Genomic DNA, 21,059 nt, shown 5'->3' with positions numbered 1-21,059 from the left:
GGCACTTTTCATCCAGCTTTCTTCTGAGCACCTGCTTAGTAATAGACATAACTTTTCTTTCAGTCCTCTCTTCTGCAAGCCTTGGTGCTTGCTGAACAAGGTAACACCTTGTCTTGGGGTGAACACCTATCTCTTGGAAAGACAGCCAATCCCAAGCTGAGAGTGCAAGGCTCAGTGATCCCAGTCCATTGGTGCGTATTTCTCCATGGGTCAAACTAGAATTTGGCACATGACCCTAGCTCCATACACCATCTTTCACCTGATGCTGCTGCTGCTGGGAATATCCATCTCTTTGTGATTGCTGCTGGTTTTTAATTGTGATCAGTGACTCAGCACAGGCTGGAGGAGTTGCATAAGCAAAGCTGAGAGCAATGGAAAGTGATTTGGCTGAACCAGGATCAGGAAAGCTCCATACCTTCCTTACGGTGACAAAGAAGAGCAGAGTTTGGAAGACAATTGGCAAGGTCCTGTAGCTCTTCGGGATTTATCTCTTGGTACAGACCTTTGGTGCCTTGAAAGGGGCTTCATGAGAGCTGTTTATGCAGAATTGTCAAAACCTTCAGTAGTTATAAATCAGCACTGCTCCAATTAATTCAATGAAACTGCCAATTGACACCAGATAAGCGCATAGTTTGTAATACAGTCTTGAATCCAACCAGATCACCTTCTTTTCATAAATACCTGTCTGGTAGTTTTCCCTCCAGGAGCCCTGCAGACCTTTCCTTCTGGAATCCAGCAGACTCCATGTCCTTGCTGTCTCTCTGGGCGCAAAGTAACATCTGAGTGTTAACTCCATAAAAAAAAAAAAAGAAGCACACATGGGTTTTTTTACAACAGAGACCTATTAGCAAGTCAAAGCAACAGCTTGGAATGGTGGAGGCACAAATGTAAGGAATCTGTGGTATTTGTAAGAAATGCAGATAGCAGATGATTTGACTTATTTCCAAATACTATGGCAAATGTTCCTCTTAGTGCACAGGGCTGTGCTCAGCCTATTGCATTGCCTGCAGTAGCACTGTATTTATGGACAGCCAGAGGCAAATACACAGACCTTCTTGTAAGAACTTCTTGACCCATACAGCAAAGAGATAATGTTCCTCCTTTCAACAGTGGATTTCTGGACATTTGCAAACAGCAGATTCAGCATCAAGGAAACCCTCTGTGAAGCAACTGATTGGAGTTGCTGTACTAAAAGAATGATTCAGGAGGTTACTGCAGGACAGTGGGAAAGGCAGAAATTAAACTCCTACTAACCCACTTTCAGGCTACAGTCAATCACTTCTCCAGCCTTGAATTAGAAGCCAAAATCCTGATTGCACTGGCTGCAATCTTCCCTTTTCATTGGCAGAGTAATACCTACATCTCTCACACCCCTAGTCCACACTCTAAACCATACACTCTTGGTAGAAAGTCACCCAGAAAGACTCATTTACTTTCTTTACAATTATGTAAAAGCAAAGTTCCCTGGGTCGTGTGGCAGAGTGTATTTTTCTGCTCTTTAGTTTCCTTTGGAAGTCTCCAGTGAAGACGCCTGAGGAGAGAAAGAAGTCCAAATTCTCAGTGAGAGACTTCTCAAAACTACTTTCCTCCTGTTCGGGCAAAAGTTGAATAAATCACTGCAGTTCAATCTGAATCCCTTGCTGTATTTTTGGTGGTGATGTTTCAACTCAGCTCATTATTTCAAAACACTGATTCTCATTCCAGGTGATTTCTCCTTTGTCTGCCTTCCTCTTTCCTGTTGTCTACATCACGTAGACATTTTTGCTGTTTTCCTACTGTTCATTGCACTATATCCACCAGGTCTTATCCATCTTATTCTACCTTTTTCCATTTTCTTAATAATTTTTTCTTCAAGTTCAGTCTGAATTCAGCATAAACTCTCTTTCCTGACCCCAGGGTGTCTGGATATTTTGTTTCTCCTGTTGCTGATTGCTGCATCTTTCCTTTTCTCATTGCTCACCCAACTGTAAGTGACATTACTTGTATCTGTTCTCTGAGGTGTAGGAGCATTTTCTGCTTTACACATCTAAGTCCATACCCTGGCCACATTCTGATTTCCTGCTGGGACAAATACTGGATATACTTGATTCTCAGTCTCCATGTTTCTGTGCCATGCCTTAATGTCCACAGGAAGGGGATCAAGTTGCGTGTGCAAGAAGACACATCAAAGCCACCTTTCTACCCTGGAGACTCACAGGGCACAGAACCAGAGCCTGTACCATAATGTACCACTCTATCCAAAATGCAAAACAGGTTTTTCTGACTGTACTTGAACCATGCTGTAAAAACTCCACCTATTCAAATATCTTTACCATACCTCCTTACAATGCATACCTCCTTAAACCAGGCATTGCATGTGAGAAGTACTCAGCACCTCTAAACTTACGATCAAATAGTTGCTGAGCCGGGCAATGAGATAAGAGATAAGAGAAGACTTCCACAACCAAAAATATGTACAAAGACAGAGCCTATAATCACACAGCAAGTTGGCAATAGGTTAGGTACAGCACTAGGTCTCCTGATTGTCTCCACTGGTGCCCTCACCAGATTATATGACATTTTCCTCTCCTCACTCCCTTCTCATCATTTTCTCCATTCCCCCCAAGCCACTCCTCTCCTTTTATTTTAAGAGCTGACTCTGCCATTTCCCATCTATAAGGTGACATATGAAAACTTTCTTAGAAAACAGTCATAAAAAGAAGAACAAAATGAAAAAGAAAGGCCCAATGGAGAGCAGAAAATTACAGTGTCTGGGCCGTATTTACAATAATTATAATTATTATAATGCACAATAGGGTGTAGAAACCCGTAATTCTCCCGGTGCTTTCTGATTTTTAGATCTATGTTTAGAAAGCACATGTCAAAGAAACAGTCAGAAAAGGAATACCATGAAGTCACTTTCCTCTCTGTGTTGTAAAACCATTGGGGAGCATATTTGTGTCTGCAGGAACACAGGGACAAACAGCTTCAGAAATGAAACCATCATTGTCTGTCCCAGGATAATGTGCTAACTGCTTAAGTGAAAAAATAAGCTCTCTCCTAACACTATTTCACAAAAAGAGGCCCTCCTTTTTCCTCCCTATCCATGTGTCATTTTTACAGGACCAGACATTGCTCCCACTTCTGAGGCTTTGATGACTCTTCTCCCCAAATGTCAGAATCCACACTAGCAGCCATGACCCCCATCCCACAGTAACACAAACTTGGAGTTGATCCCCTCCTTACACAAACTATCGTGGTGGTATCTGAAGACCTCCTGGTAGCACCTGAGGCAGTCTGACTAACATCTGCCCTATGGGACTCCTTTCCTCATTCCTCTCCCACAGGCAGAAGCATGAATATAATGCAAGTGTTTTATTTTCCTCACCAGGTATCACAGGAAGACAAAGCAACTTTGAAGTGCCCTCATGCACAAGACTGAAGATGGTAAGGCTTGTGATGTTCTTTTGCTCCTGCAGACAGTTATCTAGCCCACCAGACAGCTCTTCTGGCAGCCCAGAGGAGCTCTACCCATTTGGCAGCAAATTCTGTTGCTCATTGCTGCAGTTTAGCTCTTAAAACTCATGCAATCTCTTCAAGGAAAGGGATGAGATCTTCAATTCTAGTCAGAGATCTGTCTGAGAATAAGAGCTCATATTTCTACCTAATCCTCTACAGAGACTCACCTTGAAGCCAAACCAGTCCATTCTGGTCTTCTCCCAGGGTACAGCGTGAGTCTTGTGTCTGTTAGAAGAAAGAGAGAAGTGTCTCCATAATTGCAGTGTCTATTATGTCCACAGGAGTCTGTGTTGGTGTGTATTTACCTCCACCGATCTCCGCACCCTTTCCTGGCTCAGACTCTGCCCTCTGTACCCTGTCTCTCAAGCTCTGCTGTTCTGCTCTAAGCATCACGTTGCAGCTGCTGTGATATATGCCAACATCTCCTGCAGGGACACTTTATAGCCAGTATGAAAAGTGGTGTTTGAAGGGCTATGGAAGTGCCCATATCCCTTTCAGAGAGCTTGGGACAACTTCTCAGGCTATTTAGCTGGAAGCAACTACTGGATCATAACTCCTGCTGTGCCAAATGGACACTGAGGACTTTCTTACCAGCAAGATGGATTAGAGGCATTTTCACTGGAAATAGATTTCTTTCTAAACACAGGCCCTTAGTTGTCTTTATTCATACATGAATGGGTGATAGCAGCACCTGAATATAAAAACTCACAGTGAGTTATTACTGGGAAACCTGTCTGAGTAGCAGAGCCATGCTTAGTGACATCTGGGTAAATCAACTAGGACCAGCTGTGAAGGAAGAGACAGTCTATGTTTTGGGCAGGAGTGAATACACCCTGCCCTCAAGCTCCATTTGTGTTTGGGGATGGGTATAGGGATCAGTTCTGTGCATTGCACAGGTGCATATGAATGTAGGTACATGAACACATCCGTGTGCGTGTGTGTGTGTGTGTGTCTTTTTCTTTGAATGTTGCACATTTTTTGCTGAAATAAGGAGGAAACTGTACCATAGATATTTATAAGCAGAAGAGAATAATACATGCAATATTTATGCCAGTCTACAAACCCCCTCCCAACCCAGCAGTACACATCAAGATCAGGCTCAGATAAAAAGTCACAGGATTATCCCAAAAATGGAGTGTGTTCCAGGCATCCCCTCTGCTCTGGTGCAGGCCTAGTGGAGAAGAAGGATGAAGAAGCACAAAGAACTTAGAGGAGTTCTCATCAACCCTTATCAACCCAAGGTGGAGACTTTTGCACAGTGCCTTCAGCAGCCAAGATGAGCTCTGTTCCTGACAGCGAGGAAGGCTGCCAAAACAAGGAGGTTTTCCATAAAGAGGACTGAGAGTCACTCCTGGCCAGGTGTTCTTACTCTCTTATGAGGCCAGCTCCCACCCCACCTCAAATGAGACAGCCTGAAGTAGGGAGAGAAGGCGATCAGATAGATGCACACAGAGTTATCTCAGATATGCACCTGCCACTCAGCCAGCGCCAGGGAGACGCCAGGCACAGAAGGAAAATTTTTTTCTCCTCTGACATTTTTGGTGTGGATAACAGAGTTCATGTAGAGCAGAGGAGCCCAGCAATAATGGCTTCTGTTGCCTTAAGCTAAGCTGCTTAATTGCATTGGACTGGTTCATTGAATCAGGGAGAAAGGTGAAATCCCTTGTTTCTTGCACCAGCTGACTTTCCTCAATGAACAAAGCCCCTGAGCCAAATGCCAGGTGATCCCAAACATCAGAAATTGCTGAACAGGGCAAACAGACACAGTGGGCAATAATGAGTGAGCATGTATACACTGAAATGGCTTGCAAATCAGGCTGATTCTGAAGCCCAGTAACCATGATCCTCGCAGCCCGCGGGAAACACATAATTCCTAATTTACCTCCATTTTCTGGGCTCTGGGCAGCAGCAAGCAGTTCCCAAATGATTTTTGGTATTTAGAAGAAACTCTGCTGAAACAGTTGAAATAAGCATCTTTTTTCCATTCAGTGTCTCGCAGTTCAGGGTCATTTTCTCTCATTCCTGCCCTTCTTCTCCTTAGCAAGACCTTGGCTTGCTGTTTAAAGAACTTGCAGTCACTGTAAGTTATAAACTGTTCCTCCAGAATGTTAAACTAAAGATCTTGATGTACCCCAAATAATCATGGGTAGAATATTAAAACATCTCATCAAGAAGGCCCCTAGCCTGGACTGGTCTCTTTCCATGTCCTTTCACTCAAACATCCCGACTCTGAAGCAAAACTGGATGATATGGGGTACAGCCTTGGCCAGTGTGAGATCAGGACAAGGCTGGGGCTGACCTGTGAGTGTGTCCCACAGCATATAGAGAAGCATTAGTAGTCTAATTAATTTTGCTTTGGAGCCATTCAAGGCAAGGCAAGTATCAAAGGAGCAGTTTTGGTGCCAATCCGGCTTCTTTGACCCATGACAAATTCCACATTAGCCGGGGACAGGGTCCAACTAAACCAGTGACATGTGTGGAGCTTGACCCTGGTCTTCTCTCTGTGGTGAGTGATGCAGCATCAGACACCACAGTGTCAGAGAGGTGACCCACCCCAGGCTCAGTGATCAGTGCTGTGATTGTTCTGAGAATGGGACCCACCATCAATACACAGGAAAGGCTCTCCACACACATCACTCCTGTGGCTGCATGTTTATCAACAGCACCAGCCACACCACCTTTGAGCCCCGGGCTCCAGGGCCACATACTCTGCATCTCCCCAGATGTCAGCACCCACTGCAGACAGTCCTCCAAACCCTCCATCTGCTTGCTCTTGAGGGCTGCTGGCTGGCCAGGGTTTACCTCCTTGTCCTTCTACCCACGCTCCCTGCCAAGCCAGGCTTTCCCCCAAGCTGGGGTTTGTGCCAGGAGAGGGAAGTACCCTCATGCAGACTGTGGGTGCAGGGCAGGGGTGGGCTGGAAGGTGGGCCCTGGGATGGCTCTGGTACCACGCTGTGCCTGATCCCTGTGGTGGACGTAATGTGTATCCACAGTGCAAATATCACGAGACCTGGCTGCACATCCTGCTGCCATGACTCACCCAACACGTGGCCCTGGGCAAGGCTTTTGCCACTTCCTTCTTTCTGTCTCCCTGCCTATCTGTCTTGTCTAATTAGGTAAAAGCTTTCCAGGGTAGAGATCGTTTCTCCCTGGGCTGTGACACAGAGTGGCTGGATGTGCTCCTAGACACAATCAACACCCGAGCAGAGCAGACCCTCTGGATATGACAGTGTCAGCAGGAACAGGCACCCCTAATACAAACTTGTCTCAATTAGCAGGCAGCAAAATGTCAGACCTTTTGTGGTTTGGTAGGAAAGCTAAGGGTCTCCCCTACAGAACCTGCCAGAGTGGCTCCCTACTCTCAACATGCCAGGAAAAGCATGGCTTTTGCAGGCAGTGCAGGATAAATCTCCAAAAAGCCTTGCAGGCTTGACTCAAGCACAGAACAGAAAGGCTTTCTTGATCTTTGGTGCTGCTACGGGAAAATCTTTGCCCGCTGGCTGGAGATAGCTGGAAGACTTCTGAAGCTCAGCCTGTCTTGCAGGTAGAGGAACACAGGCAGAGGGGAGAAATTTAATACTCCTGTGCAGGGCTAGGAGTTGGACTCAATGATCCTTGTGGGTCCCTTCCAACTCAGCATATTCTGTGATTCTGTGACCCTGGCGTAGTTACCACAAGGGCTCAGGGCTGCTCGCCTGCGTCAGGGCAGAGATAACATCAGCCTACTGAAGACAGTCTCGAGCAGCCTAATTGCTCCTGCAGAAGGAAAACGTGGGCCACAGGAGCTGCTCTGGCTCTTGGCTAATTGTCAGGCAGTTGTGCTGCAGGGATTGTGTATCCTGGAGGAAAGGCTGCTGAAGATGGATGCTGTGGCAGCCAGCATGGACATGAGCCTTGTTTAAACACCATGAGGGATGGGTAGACAGAGGAGTACACAGAGGAGCAGGCTCGGTTCTCTCCGTCCTGCTCCTCCCTGGGGATGTAGTTCCAGGTTGGGGTTTTATGCCAAGGATGGTGGTCGCCATCTCAGATGAAAATGGTGAAGGCTCTGTTGAGGGCCAAAAGAGAGTAGGGAGCCGGGGTGTGATGGCTGCTGGGAGTTTAAACAGGGGCACTGCAAAGGATTCAAAAGCAGGGTCTCACTCAGTTCTTCACTACCTGCCTGATAATTTCATTGCTGTTTGCCAGTAGATTGAAGATATTGAGAAGAGAATGTCATGAGTCTAGCACCACTACAGACGCTGCTAACCTCAAATGCAATCACCACAAACAGCATTGCAGAATGGCAAACCTGAGGTGTGTGGACATACCAAACCCAGACTCTCCTCACTAAAATCCACATGCTCAGGATGTTTCCGACATTGCTTATAAATAACACATTGGCCTTAAATATTCGGAAACCCACAGTTATGTTCTCTAGAATTCATGCCAAACAAAATAAGCAAGCATTTTGAGATGGTCTGTGTGCTTGAGAGCTACATACTAAAAGTGGTAGTGGCAACAAATGCAGTGTTCTTTCTCTTCCTTGTGGACGCTGGAAAAGTAAAGTGTGCGTCAGGTAGGGTTCCGGCTAAGGTCGGAACTAGGGCTGGCTTTGAGCATGTGATTCTGGGAGCCTTCCTCTCCTTCTGCCTGAAGTCTTCTTCTCCCTGCTCTGAACAGTTCACCAGTTTGGCTCGTCACCCTGGCAAGGAGCACAATAGAACCCAGCTGCCCATCAGCTACTCTGATGGAGATCCATCTACACCGACCAGGCTGATTGCAGGACAGGGAGCTGAGCTTTGTGCAGCTTAAGAGGCAGCAAGAGCTCAAGCAGTCTTCCCTTGAGCTCATTCACAAAACGGAAGCCCAGATCCCTGTGAATCCACATGCTCACCAAAAGAAGCCTGGAAATGATCTGAGTGAGAGCGCAGATGGAAATCATTGTCATCAGGGGGGCCAAGAGCTTTGCAGGAAACACGAAAGGATCAGATGTTTCAATGGATAAAAAAGAACATCCAGAGCTACATGAGGTAGAATACAAATGTAAGAGATCTTAGCCCTCTTCCTCCAAAATACAAGCCAGCCCTGACTGACAGGGACAAAAGGACATATCTGAGCAGGTTGTTTTGTAATTACCTGCAGCTGCATTTCCAGCCCCTTTTCCTTGCAATGTCTGGCACTGGCCTCATCCCAGATGTAACTCTGAATTAAACCACAGGGAAACTGGCAAGAGTAGAAGGAGGTTCTGTGGAGGGGAGACAAGGAGACAAACTGAGAAACCTCAACTGTGGTAGAGCGCACACATCCCCCTCTTGCCTTCTTCCTTATCCCCCCTTTCTCCCCTACCACTTCTGCCAAGGAAAGATCTTGCCTAAGCAAAGCTCTGATGACAGAACAGCCTGCCTTGGATATTTAGTTAGGCAAGGGAAAAAATTAATTTTCAGACCATCTGTCCTGTCCAAAGAATAGCAGTCTTTCCCAAACTGAGCTAACTCCATGAAATGGCAACAGTAAGCAACATGATATTAAACAATAATAAATCAAAGCTGACATCATTTGGAGCACATCCGAACCCTCCCCTGTGGGGGCATCACTCTTCTGTGTGTCAACAGCAGAAAGAGAAAAGCAGAAAGAAGCTTAATCTGAATCAGATAATAGACAGTGGGCCTAAGATAGTATTTCTGAGAGTTCATCCTGCCCCATCATTCCTTCCTGTGTCCCTTTCCCATTCTCACAGTGGCCTCAGCAAGCCTTTTGGAGGGTCTTCTCTGTCTCCTCTGCAGCAGATAACAGTCTAGAACAGCAAGGCCACTGGGCTCAGGGGGCTGGGATGGTCCATCCCCACTGCAGCACACAGCACACCTTCCAGAGCCTCTGCCTTTGCAGTGAGCTCCCTTCCTCAAAACTGCAAGAGGGCTGCCCGCCTTAGTCCAGACCAGCCAGCCCAAAAGCTCGGACATATTAGGAGCAGCAGGGCAGAAGGGGAACACTTGGGGTGGATTTGGAGTAGAAGATGCAGTGAGAGTTTGACAGTGACATAAAGTGACAAAAGATTCCAAAATCATGGGAGTGGCTTGAGAAGACGTCCCTTTATCTTTAAACCAGATGGAGAGTAATGGGAGAGTATGGGCAGACACAGACAGCCAAGCTTGGTCTAAGAGGGGTGTGCAGTCCAGACATCTCAGTGACATGCCACAACTGGGATCCATGCTGTGAGACAGAAAACCAGTTTAAAACTCAGATTAAAACCCAAGCTCATCAGGGTGTGTTTACCAAAATGCAATGCCCCTGCTGGAATGCAATGCAGACATACACAAGGGGTGGCTGGGTTTAGCTATCTCCCTGTAAAATACCAATGGAGAAGTGACTTGAGGGAGTTTTGCTCCAGCACCAGTCCCACGGCTGTATACTGAGCACTTCAGTGCAAACCAATGTTTTGTTGCCTTTAATAGGAGCAGAAAAACAACGCCACTTTCCCAGTGATGTACCAGCAAGGGACACGACACCAGCGTCAGGTGTACTGCGGACATGGTTTCTGCTCATGTCTGCACTCTGCACACATCCCCCCAGTCAGGATATTTATACCTAGACATATAGAAGTCTCCTCCCTCCCTCATTCAATACTTTCTTCAACTGCATGCCCAAGAAACAAGCCAGCAGGCAAGGACAAAGTGCAGGTGGATGGTGTTCAGAGAGCCCAGCTTGAAACTGAAAGCTGAGGGCATCTCTAAACTGGTGCTATGGGCACTGTCAGCCCAGTGCAGGATGGTTCACAGTGCAAGGCCACTGCCGTCCTTCAGCTACTTCAGCCTTTGTGAGAGGTTGCAGACATCACGGTCGATGGCTCTAAAGAAGGCAGAGTCCACGGCAGTGGGTGAGAAATGGTTTTTGGATCACACCACTGACAAGCCCATCGGCCTTGGGGAGCTCTGTGAGGCCTGGAGTTGGGCTGGTAGGGGCTGTGGGGCAGGAGGGATGGGTCCAGGGAGGGCTGGGAGGGGATTATAATACACAGTGCTGCTCTCTCTGCTGCCTTCTCTGCAGACACTGAGATGTGCGTGTGATAAAAGAGATTATTTACAACAAAGGGAAGAAATAAGGTACTAGAGCTTCTTCCTTTCAGGTTTAATGGGCTTCTCGTAGGTGTGCCGCTGCTAATGAGTGTTGAGTCATGCTGGCCAGATCTTTCTCTTGCACAACTTCTCCCTGCCTCCCCAGGTTGTTCTGTATCTGCCCTCTGATACTCTACCTGATGACTAGGGCAAGCACCGCTGCCAGCAGCAGGTCTTACGCAGTATTTGCTGAGCTTTAGCAGAACGGGACCCGATTGTTTCACGCTGGCCGCTGTTTGCTCGGCCAGCTCACTGTTTGTTCGGCTATTCCTCTCCCACCGCCCCCCCAGAGCCCTCCACGGCTGCTTTAGCGGCGGCAAAGGCTGAAGCAGCCCCGGGCTGCCGCCCCAGCCAGCCCCAGGGCCCGCGGCCCGCACCAGCAGCAGCAGCAGCGCCGGGGCCGCCCGCTCCCCTCTGGTACCGCCTGCAGCCCTCCCTGCCCCTGAGCTCTGCCACACACCGCCACCCCAGCCCCGCTGTCAGGGCCAAACACCGAGGCTGAAGGTAAAAGCAGCTCTTTCCCGCTGCATCGGAGCGCCAGCCATGCAGGCCCCGCCGCGGCCTCGCAGCAGGGCCCTCCAGCGCAGCCTGGGACAGACCGACCCCGGCGGGGAACACTCCAGCTGGCTGCAGGGATGGCTCACACTGCAGCCACCTGGAAGCAGCCAGGAGCAACAGCACAACATGGTCAGCCCCCATAAATGCTTCATTTTCCTTTTCCCTCCTGTTATTTTCCAGGCTACCGGCGGAGAGGTCTCGTGTGGCAGGCAGTATCCACGTGCATCGTTCAGTGGCACCAATCCCATCAGTCAATCTCTTGACAACCTCTGTGCGCTGGGGAGCACTTCTCAAGGTCTGGTGTGTGAAACCTCCTATAGCAGGACTGTGAGTCCAAAGACAGTGTAAGTAACAGCATTCCCTTGCTGATTCAGCGGAATGTACTGGCACATCATCCCGGGAAAAAAGCTGAAGTATTTTCACTGACTCACACGGGTCCAGAGATCCTGTTAGATCTATCCCAGCCTGTGACACTGGGTAGAGCCTTCTGTGAGTGTCAGTGCTCTGGGATTGCAAAGGACAGGAGGGGAAATCCCTTGTGGGGCGGAACTTGGATCCTGTCTAACACACCAAGGAGAACAGAGACCTTCCACCCTGCAGCAGGCACGGGCGGCAGGGCTGCACAATAGAGAGCCTCGCAGCGGTTTGGGTTCGTCTCCGAATCCGGCCTTCAGTCTCCGACTGGCTCCGCATGCCAGGGCACAGTGTCCCGGCATTAAAAATACCAAGGCTGACAGATAGTGTTTATTAATAGCACGAGTGGTGTTTATTGCTGAGCAACAGTCAGCAGCTCGGAGGTTACTGCTGTTACAAGCCAAGGTCTGAGAGCATTGCCACATTGCTCCGTTCTCAGGGGAGAGAGGCTCCATCTCTGGAGGCAGAACCCATGGGGAGAGGGGGCCTGGCTGCCTCAAGGACCTGCTGTGAGTGCAGAGGAGCAGGTTACAGGCTGGGCTCCCAGCCCACGGGGGCTATCCTGTGTCTCAGGCCAGGATGCTATGCGGTAACTCAGAGCCCCAGAGTGACCGCTGCAACACCCAGTGCAGTTTGTGCAAATGGCTGCAGACCCCAGTGCTGAGCACCCACCTTCTTCCCAACACCTGCGTTCAGCTGCGCTCGAGGCACCATTCCCTACCCATGAAGGGCCTTGGTCTCCTGGGGCCTCTCTCAGACCTACATGTGGACCCCCTGCTCTGTCCCTGTCCCTGCCCCATAGTCCCTGCCAGGCTCTAGGCACCAAGCTGCTGTTTAGAAGGACACTGGTTTTTAACATCCTTGTTTCACAGGAAAGGAAACTGAGGTGTAGAGAGGAGAAATGATACACCAAGGGTGATCTACTGCTCGTGTTCCAGACACCTCCACAGATTTCACGACTACATCTTAGTGATCCAGAAGAATTGATGGAGTAGGACACCTTGCTGGGTGTTCTGCAAAGATCTACATGCCCAACTTCTCTGAAAAGCTCTGAAACAGTCCTGAAAGAGGGGCAAGGGTTCAGAGACTGAAAAAACTTGAAACCTAATAAGCTGTTGTCATTCCTGAGACTCACAGTTCATACTCTGGAACTGGAGGCCAAATTCACTTTTCAGCAGACATTTCTTTCCAGTTTTTGATCTTACCATCCCAGCAGGCTTCATGTGATGCTTCCCACTCTCCAGGTTTCTTTCCTGAAGAGCTGTGCTTTCTAGTCTTTACCAGTTTGTGGTTAAAACAATACAGCACGAGTGTGCTACAAGCAACATCCCACTTCACTCTTTCTCCTAGTTTTTTCCTTTCTCTTTGTCATCACAGGCAACATACAGGGGTCTCCTAGGGAATGTTAGTCCTGGATTATCTCATTACATATTGCTTCAAGGGAAGATGGGTTGCAGCTGGGAAACTGATCCACCCTGCCCACACAGCCTGCTGCACACCTGGAATTAACATTACATGACTGATGAGCTCTCATCCTAATCAAAGTGTGACTTCCTTTTGGAGTCAGGCAGCGAGGAGCAGAGGCCCAGGGACAGGCTGCGACGTCAGCATTGCACTGCACACAAAGCTTCTGCTCCCCACTCACTGCCCACTATCCAGGAATCTCTGAGCACCAATTAATTCTTCTTTATCCTCACTTACAGATCAGGCCCTAGGGCAGCTCAATACTGTTATCATTGTTGTACTCTTATCACCATTAATAGCTGAGGAAACTGAGGCACAGATCAGAGAAGTGATTGACACTGCATTAATTAGAAAATGAGGGACAGAGCTGGGAAGACAATCCAAGACTCCCAGCTCTGGCAAAATATCAAGATACAGAATCACCTGTAATGCACAACACCATAATTTTAGTGAATTTCTTTTATACAAAGGGTTTAGCAAAAAGAATCTTGCATATATGCTACAGCTTTGGTTTGTCTTGGCTACAAGATCCTATCCAAAACTGCTTTCATTCTCTGTAGTATCCTCTGAGCAGGTTTCCCTTACACTGCCTTCCATCTTTACTTGCACCCTCTCACCCTCACTGAGTTAGAGACCAGTCATCCAGTGCTAGCCAGCACCCTGGAGTCAAAGGATCCACTGTTTCCTGGTGTCTTCCAGGCTGCTTGGACTGAAAGAGCCAAGGATCTAGTTCAGAGGTATCCACAGAAAAGATTTTTGTCAGTAGCATGTTCAGACAGTTATCATCTGAACGAGAAAATGAGGAGTCCCTGGATGCGTTAGCATCTGTTCACACAGGCAGGTCTGCGTGGAGATGCTGATCGAGCACACAGACCTCTTGTGCTCTCAGCTCAGCAAAAGCAATGTGCCTTCTCTTCTCCCTCAAGGACCCTCAGTCTGGATCAGGGAGCTGGGCCGTGGATGTTTAGTCTGGAACGGTCTGTGGAACATGATTTGGTGGTGTTCCCGTGATATTTCACACAATAAGCTTAGGGAGGACAATGCAGTTGCTTTGTGAGACATGGTGATGCTGTGTCTTGTGACACAGCCTATTAGCAGATTGGCTAATGCTGGGTGTGCAGCTGCTTTCTGTCACGGGAAAGGCTGAAAGCAGCCAGAATATACCTGTGAATCCTGCCTCTAATTATTCAGAGCAAAACACACTGTGATCCTGGTTTTCCTGCAACTGTGTACCTTGCACACACATGAAAAATAACAGCCAATAACACAAACAGAATTTCCCCTTTATGCCTTGCTGAAATCCTGCTTAGTAAACAGGATTATACTTTAAATAGGCTATGGTAGAGATACAAGGAAAGACACACAGATGCCCACATTTCTTTTCATGAAGAAACTTGCTAATCAGCCAAATGGGTTTTGCTACTTCTGCTTAACCTCAGCTGCCTCTACAGCCTCTATTTAAAATATTTTGCCTCTTTACAGGATCTGTCTGGCAGCCCTCCATCACTGCCTAATTGTGCCGGGATGGGGTGTGAAATAGCCTGATGAGGGAGCATAACATTTTTCCCTTAATTTCACCAAAGCCAACATCTCCCCTTCTTGCTAAGAGTGGCTTGGTGCTAGCAAGAATCCCAGCAGTGAACTTCCTGTGAACTGATGGGAACAGTCCTTTTCCTGGAGCAAGGAGACAATATCTGAGAGCTGTGGATAGAAAAACGAGGTAGTCAGCTAATAAAGAAAATTAACCCAGTGGACATGATTTGCCTACATTCTCCAAAGCTGGAGTTCTTTTATAAGGCTTGCCGCAGAAAGCTCTTAAGGATAACAACTAATCCCTGGATAAGGGTCAAAGTTCTTGCTGGGCATTAAAACTTGGTGATGTGATTAAAGAAAAAGTGAAAACTTGCTGCTTGGAGCAGAGCCTCTAGTGTGGAAGCTGCAGGGTGCCAGTGCTCTGGTCGGTTCTGAGTGATCCCAGGACACTGGGGATGAGGAGCTAATGGATTTGGCTCATGGTGCTGGGATGTCTGGGGTGCCTGAAAGGGATGTAAAGATACTTTGGTGTGAAGCAGTGTAACAGCCCTCTGAAATGGCCCCCAGATAGGCAGAAGGTGAATACCCAGGCACAGAACAGCTGGAACTTCACCTCTTCACCAACCTTTCTTGAAGGTCTCTTCTGGAAAAAAATATTTAGCAGTTGCTGTGGATACCCCTGATTGGATGTCTGGATGTCTGTGTGTATTTACAGCCCAAGAGGCATATAGAACTCAAGTGACTTAAAACTGAGTGAGAAACTGTAAAATATCCACAGCAAGACAGGGATGTATATACAGCTCCCTCCCAGGTTTAGGAAAGGTCTGCGATTGACAACAGCAGAAGATGGGGACTGGATTAAAAATAGGGTGGAACCTGGATGTAAAGGGATACGGCAAGAGCCTGAAGAGCAGAGTCTGAAGCATGCCTGAGGGGACTCGCTGGCAGGATTCAAGGCTAGGAAGGAAAGTCATTGCTGCCAAACCACTTGCCCAGCTGAACCTCACAGCACTTTGAAAATGAATGCAATCGGGGCACGATTGCCTTCTGAGCTTTTTCGTATACTCGGGTCATATTAGATTTCATATCTTCAGGAGCATGAAACACCAAAATCTTTTTGGTTTGGTTAAAAACAGGTAGTTTTTCACACCACACTGGTCTTGTGCTGGTGTAAGTAGCACAAGATTCTCAGCGTTGGCCATCTTGCACTCTAGCAGGTGCCTCTTCATCTGCATAGTCAATAGCCACAGGATCTCATCACCCCCCTGTCTGCAGCAGAGCTCTCTGTAACAGGGGCAGGCCAAGGGGCTGCCCAGGGAAGGTGCATCAGGTGTTGGGGAGGATGGAAACTCAGGCCCTTCTGCAAACCCTCACCTGACTTTTCCAGCACTCAAACCAATTCAAACCAGTGAGAAATGTGTCCATGGGAGTACAGGAGGTTTCATAACTGGGAGGGTTCCCTGCACCTGGGGCTCATAGATAATCTCAGACCTGCCCCACCCCACTCCTGAGACACAGCCAGCCTACTCCTCCTCGTCCTCCTACCTCACCTCACAGGGCATACTTACCTTCCATCTCGTTGCCTTTGCAATGTCCTACCTGTCCCAGCCAACAAAGCCCCTCCTGAGCTGTGCCTAGTTGTCCCCACCTTCCCCCCCCCTCCCCCTATCCTGTTTGCTCCTGTCTCCTTCCTAAATAGCAGATGGAAGGAGATGTTGTTGGTACCCAAATACCTGTTGAGGTTCTCTCTCTAATGATGGAGAGGAGCAGGGAGATGCGACTGCCACTGGGACTGCGTGGTGAGGGGCCAGTGACTTACCTGCTTTGGGAGAAGGTATACAGAGAATCCTAACCATTTCAGCAAGATGGGAAGCCTTCTACTAACTGGAAATAAAATAAGAATTAGTAAATGGCACTTGGTGTTTGTCAAGGATCCAAAAAGAGAGGATGGGATTTGTCTTGTGCATGGAGGAATCAAGGCAAGGGAGGGAAAGGGAGGTATTAGTGATCCAGTTGGGAACTGAACTCGGCTCCCTCTCTTCCCACACCTCTGCTTTGCTCTACAGACCTGGACTCGCTGACTCCCACGGTTCCTTCAGCTGTGCTAGGCAATCCCTATCTGATGGTGAGGCAGAAACAAGGCTCACCAGATGATTGAGCATAGCTACGTGCAGGACCGCACTGCATCCACTCCGTGGGCACCACCACCACCACCACCACCCCAGCACTGGCAGCCACAGCACCCTCCTGACTCAGCAGCACCAAGGAGAAGGTTCTCTCATGAACTCCCCAAGCTGGCACCTCCAGCAGAAGTGATTGCAAATTCCAGAGCAAACTGAGAAATCCTCCAAAAGGATTTAGAGAGATTAGAAATGAGCAGGAAACAAAATGAGATTTAACTTGGGAAAAGATAAGCTAATGTATCTGGGGCAAAGCTGCTTTGCAGTGGGAGGGGACACCCTGGAAAGCAGAACTGCCAGAAGAGGTTGAGAAAGAGCAACCATGGAGTGATACATCTAGAGAGAGACATAAGGGGATATGTTCAGAGCCTCTTCTCTGTTTTTGGAGTGATTCACCTTTGAGCGTGTTCAGCAGTAGACAACTTTCGAGGGGAAAGGAGTATTATTTTTATATATGAAAGGTGTTGGGATATAAGAACGAGGAATGACAGAGGGCAGAGCTCAATGAGCTGACACCATGGGATTTAAAGATCCATTTTATGTCGCTGGCCAGAAAATTACTCCAGAGGAGACATAATCAGACTCCACATGCATATGAGGGTCAACATCAGAGAGGAAGGGAGCGCACCTACTGACACATTTGCAAACTTAAGGGTGAAATTAAGTTAGAGAAAAGAGAAGGTAAAGATAAGGACAGAGTCCAGGCAGTGCAACAGGTTAGGCTGTTCAGGACAGCAGCACATGGTTCACAAGAGAATCTAAACCCACAAATTGTTCCTCTTGGGATGTCTCTGAGTCCGTGACCGGTCCAAACAATTCAGCAAGGGTGTGGATCACACTCAGTCCCACAAAGTGACTCACAAAAGTCACAGCCACTTGCACTGTACATCCAGCCACCCCAGTGGGGTACTGGTGCAGAGGGCAGTGCCACTCCCTGACTCATCAGCACCTCCTCCGGCAGCTCAGCCAGTTCTCCCAGGTGCTGTGTGTCGACTAGGTCTACACTGCACATCTACAACACAGAGCTCTGGGAAGCCAGTACTGCAACAAAAAATTGGCCCTCGGCCTCAGGACCAGCGTCAGATTAGTCACTGAATAACTCAGGATGATCCAATGACTCATAATTTATTATGCCTATGAAGACTGAAAACAATCATATCCTGTGCCGTTGACCCCCATTCACCACACTACCCATAGTGAGATAAATAAAAGTAAGTAGGAGTTAGCTTCTTATCCCCAGGAGCACCAACACCTTGGAACAAACATAATCTGCTCAGGAGTCTTCAGGCTGCTTCTGCCAGATGTGAGGTCCTTGCAGTGCAAAAAAGAAGACATGAACCTTCCAGCAAGCTGCCCAACATAAGGAAGGGGACTTGGAGGGAGAATGGGCAAATTGGAGTGTTGAAGAAAAAAAGTAGAGATGATCAACAGGAAGTTGCATTTCCAAGATGCACAGGCATCTGAGCAACCAGGTGAAGGGTTTCTTTGAAAGAATGAGCCCATCATAAATCTGTACTGGGGCTTTTGCTTCTGCATTCATGATGTCAGAACTGAGGACAGAAGGAAGGGCAGGAAGAGATGCTGGTGAGGGGTCTTGCTTCTGGAGAAGAGGCCGATGACACAAGCATATACTCCCTGGTATCCATATGTTTGTGGCACAGGCTGAATCCAGTACCAGCAGGTTCTCTGTAGGTGAGAAGGACAGGAAGGCCAGGCAGTGAGATGGCAGCTTGGACACCTTTCCAAAGAGTACACCATGGCTCAGGAAGGAGTTATGGAAAAATGAAGGTGAAGGGCTCAGGCCTTAAAATCTCTGAAGAGGTGATGGAACTGCATTATTTGCATAAGCTGATTATTTTGCTCATCTTGTGCTGCCTCTCCCCCTTTTTATCTCCCCTTACATAATGCTCCCACTGAAAAGGGTTGCAAGGGCTCAAAAGCTTGCATCAATCATACCCTTCCTTCACCACAGACCCATTTGACCAAGATTCAGAGATAATGCCATCTGGGGCCAAAGTTTTTCACCTCAAAGCTATCGCACAGGTTGGGAGCAAGGCATCCTGACCTGCATCCTAGATTGTTTTGGAATTACGTGAGCCTCCATGAGGAATGTTCAGCAGAAATTGACACTCATCACCAGTCCTGGCAGGGGACTGAGCAGAGCCAGACACCCTCCCTAGCCTGGGTCCCACCACACAACACTGTCCAAGCATGGAGCACACCAACAACTCTCAGAATAGCTGACAAAGGAGGTGTCAAAGCAAGCCCCGAAGCAAGCCCTCCTGTTCTGGCATCGGTCTTGCAGGATGCCTTCCCCCTGCTGCATGCACCAGGCGTGACCAGGAGATGGGCAATGTGGTGGGCTGGGCAGCAGAGGCACATGGATGCTAAACACACAGAACCTTACGGCAGCTGGCTGCAGTGGGCAGCCCCAATGCCTAAAGAGATGCTTGGGCACACACAGGCTAGGAAGAGATGGAGCTCTTTTTTACATTCCCAAAAAAGTGTTTGGGGCATGTGAAAAAGTGAGGTAAAAATATAGAGCACGAACCAGCAAGATTAGCCCTGTTTCACAATGTACAGGTATAGCCCAGAACTGCAGATATTTCCTGACGTCTCTCAGGATTGGCAGCATTGCTCACCTGGATGTGTGGAGGCAGCAAGTTTAAAGAAATCCTTATGGAAAGGCTTTTTTGGCCTTGGGAAGCCAGCCTTGGGCAGGTAAACAGGTGGCACTTGCCCAACAAACCCGCTTCCCTTCATATGTCTGTAATCGCCTCACACAAGACAGAGAGTTGCACCTCTGGAGATACTATCCTGAGGTAGGTAGCCAGCAAACTTCTGACATTTGAAGGGGAACCTGACCCTTCTTCCCTTCATGATGCAAAGCCCCTGGAGTCCTTCCACCTCCCCACATGAAAGGGCAAGCTTTCCCCAAAGCTGTGGTCAGGCACTCTATGCATTCCTTTCACACCCTCCTTCATGGCTGTGCAGGGGATATCACCTCCCTGCTCTTATCCACAACTCACCACCTCTTACGAGATATGGGGTACTTGGCTGGAGGTCCAGGCACAAGTGCCTGGTTGCTCTGGGATGGGCAGCAGCTCAGCCACCCCATTGTGCAGGGTGTCAGATGCTGTGGGGCACAGCAAGGGCCAGCAGCTGCTTGCGGCGTGGCACAGTGCCACCAGGGCCACACTGGCCTGGCCCCAAATAGGGAGCTGGGAGCAAGCATGGTGCTTGCCCAGATCAGGACTGCAGACTTTGTGCTGGATGATCTGGATTAGCCTTGAATTTCAGCCATCCCAAGCACAGAGAGACTGACTGCTCACTCACCACATGGACTACTATAAAAATACCCATCTCTCACTACCAAAGGTCCCATGGGCTGACAGTGGAGGACATATCCTGTGAAATGAATTTCCTTTGGGCTTCCAAAGTCCTTTGTGAGACCATGCTGAAGGACAGGAGATTTATAGGCACTTCTAACACTGACACTGTAGGTGGTGGTGGAGCCCAGGCAGAGCCTGGCTGACTTACAGACCTGATGAGCAATGCAGGACATCAGCAACAAGGGGTTAAACCAGCTAGCAGGTGCCAAAAGGGAGAGGCAGACAGGGCTTCCAACCAAAAGCACTCTTTATTCCATTGCCAGTGGGATTTTCTGTTGTGTCTGCCCAGGGCACCCTTTTCTGCCTTTCACGGTGCCTCCGCTCTCTGAATCACACAGAATAAATGCAGCAGGCACGAGGAAAGCATCAGCTGGCTGCCTGAAGATAGCATTTTAATTAGCCAGCAACCAAAACGTGGACGTGACCAGGAGCCTTTCAGGGAAAGTTCTCATGCACACGGTGAAAGGCTGTATGACGAGATCAGAGTGCCAGCCTGACAACCTGGCCGCCCTCCATGTGTCCCTGCCTCACCTCGGGCCACGGCGCAGGCGAGCCAGGTGCAAACTCTGGGTAGGGTGAGGGGCAACTGCTCTCCTACATCCCAGCTTCTCCAAAGGCAGGGTTCTCAATCACGTACAAGCTCTCCAACCAGCCTGAGCTCACTTCCAACACCAAACTATGACCACACTCCTCACAAGAGATGGCAGCCCAGTTATACCCACCCTGGAGAATAAAGAAGACTTGGACTGCTTCCAGGGCCCAAGGTAACCCCCATCAGAGCTGGCTTGGGCAGGATCTTCCTGCAGATGTTTAAGGCAGCTACCTTGGCTCTGCTCCATCCACACAAATTCTATGAGCTGTCCCATATGAAATATGCCATCCAGCCACTGTCTCATGAAGTAGGTGGCTACCAGGTCACCTCACTC

The sequence above is a fragment of the Fringilla coelebs genome (assembly GCF_963513975.1).
Source record: "Fringilla coelebs genome assembly, chromosome: 3".
NCBI lineage: Eukaryota > Metazoa > Chordata > Aves > Passeriformes > Fringillidae > Fringilla > Fringilla coelebs.
This window is presented reverse-complemented; position numbering follows the sequence as displayed.